This window comes from Lactuca virosa, chromosome 5, assembly GCF_052849685.1.
Source record: "Lactuca virosa cultivar CGN04683 chromosome 5, Lactuca_virosa_CGN04683_v6, whole genome shotgun sequence".
Classification (NCBI taxonomy): Eukaryota; Viridiplantae; Streptophyta; class Magnoliopsida; order Asterales; family Asteraceae; genus Lactuca; species Lactuca virosa.
In genome coordinates this window covers 337,432,921-337,435,640 of record NC_136430.1, presented here as the reverse complement: position 1 = coordinate 337,435,640, position 2,720 = coordinate 337,432,921, and positions in this window count along the sequence as shown.

Below are 2,720 nucleotides of genomic sequence, written 5' to 3'. Positions count from 1 at the left end.
AGCTTTTAACCCATGGATCCTATGTAAATGAAAGGTCATGGGTATTAGGGTTTACATGGATGTAACCCTAATCCTCCATAATATATAAAGGGGTCATTGGCTCACAAAATTGGCACAAGTGTGTGAAAATAAGAGTGGGCCGATTTTAGTGTGCATACATATTCTCTCAAGTTCTTCCAAGGTGTTTTGGTGATTTGTGATTCCATTTGAGGCTTCCATACTATTGGGGCTAAGCTCTTAAAGCTTGAAGACATCAAGCTACATCAAAAGGTATGTCATCTAACTAGAACTTTGTAGTATAGGTGCTTCATAATATGATAGTTAGGATGAAACCTTGGAATAGTTAATATTTGCATGTATAATAGAGAAAACATAGATCCAAGGTTTATAGGGTTGCATGTACACCATAGGAGTGTTAGAATGCTCAAAACCTAACAATTATAAGTTCTAATATATTAATATGGAATCATATTATTTAATTAGTATTGATCAAGAATTAATTTAGAATTAATTAAGTGATCAAAAAGAACTAATTAAATATGGACTCTTATATATATGGAATGGGCCAAGTTCATTTAGGTTGGGCTAAGCTTTCATGGATGGTCCATGGAGCTTTTAACCCATGGATCCTATGTAAATGAAAGGTCATGGGTATTAGGGTTTACATGGATGTAACCCTAATCCTCCATAATATATAAAGGGGTCCTTGGCTCACAAAATTGGCACAAGTGTGTGAAAATAAGAGTGGGATGATTTTAGTGTGCATACATATTCTCTCAAGTTCTTCCAAGGTGTTTTGGTGATTTGTGATTCCATTTGAGGCTTCCACACTATTGGGGCTAAGCTCTTAAAGCTTGAAGACATCAAGCTACATCAAAAGGTATGTCATCTAACTAGAACTTTGTAGTATAGGTGCTTCATAATATGCTAGTTAGGATGAAACCTTGGAATAGTTAATATTTGCATGTATAATAGAGAAAGACATAGATCCAAGGTTTATAGGGTTGCATGTACACCATAGGAGTGTTAGAATGCTCAAAACCCAACAAGGACGTCATGTACAGTATCACAACAAAGCATAGTAGTAAACAAGCAACAACATCATCCATTAAATTAATAATATAATTTCATACAAGTGTGTTCTGTGAAGTTTATAAGACACCAAAAATGTAAATCAAAAATAAGAGATGAGTCTTGAACGAGCTCCATCTTCTCAAAACCAGGCATCGGTACCTGTCTACTGATGACCTGAGAATACAAGTTATTTTGAAAGAGTTTATCAGCTTTAAAGCTGGTGAATTCATAAGCATCTTAGTGTCATTGTTTGTATGAAAATGTTTGTATGTACTTGATGTATAAGTTTGTAAATGTTTGTAAATGTTTGTAAATGTTTGTAAATGTTTGAATCTCCTAGAAAATCCTATATTTTCTACTAAACGTTGCCTTCTACCAAGGCATCAAACGAAATGTATGTTTGTTTCTTGTAAGAGTGTATATTTTCCCAAGTGTGACTATCATAAATCAAAAATATAGTTTTACATTACCGTTTATGTGAAAAGATCACAATGTGAATGCAATGGGGAAATAATAAAGTATTGTAGTGTTGTATTATAGTAACTACTGCTGTACTTTCTACCTTAAGCTAATTGATATTTAAGGTATGATGTGACCTGATTGTACCATACTATCGACTAATAACACGACGATGAAAGACGTCAGAAGAAATGACATTTGGCACCCGTAGACTTGCAAGTCCCACTGTAGCGAACAACAAGGTGTAGGATAGTCAATCCAGTATAGATCTATACGCAAATTCACGCTCTCCCTCTAGGAGATTCTGGCTACAAATCGAGCCATGACAGGTGATGTCATGCCCCGAACGATGGTTCACATTTATGTTATTGTATACTTGTATATGTAATGTATGTACTAGCTGTTTTGTATGTTCTCTCTGTCTAGCATGTATGTATGTTCTCTTAGTTTCTCATAATAGTATGCTCTCTTGTATATTGTATAGTATGTACTAGTTGTATTGTATGTTCTCTCTGTCTAGTATGTATGTATGTTCTCTTAGTTTCTCATAATAGTATGTATTGACTCATGTATGAACTGACTCTTTGTATGTTTCATTGTTCTTGTAATAGTATTAGTAACTTCCTAAACTATACCTATTATAGTTTACTAGTAATGTTGTTTGTATGAATGAACATGATTGTATACCCTTGCTACCCAAAGGTATTGAACTGAATGAAGGAACTTTTATATCTATATACATATACATAATATATAACTAAGATTCAAACGACCTTCGGACAAACAACCGATACCCTAAGTCCACAACCAAACAAGGAATAGGAATTAAGGTGAGCTATCAGTCCTAAGTCCTTTCAATCCTACTTATATAGCTATATCTATATAGATATACATTTGACAAAATATAAGTTTAAAAGAGTTTAATGAAAGTATTTAACATGTAGAAGAGTTTGTAAAACGATTTGAAGTAGTTTGTTTGATAACACAGTTTGAAAAGTACATGTGATTGATATAATAACTATAATAATTCAACTTGTATTCCCCCCCCCCCATAAAAGCATTTAAAATCATTTAAAAGGTTGATTAAGGGGTATGAACTCACCTGTAGTGAGTGGTTTGGATGAACGGATGGTATAGGATGCTAAGTGTCAAGTGAAGACTTGAGCACACACACGGATCAATATATA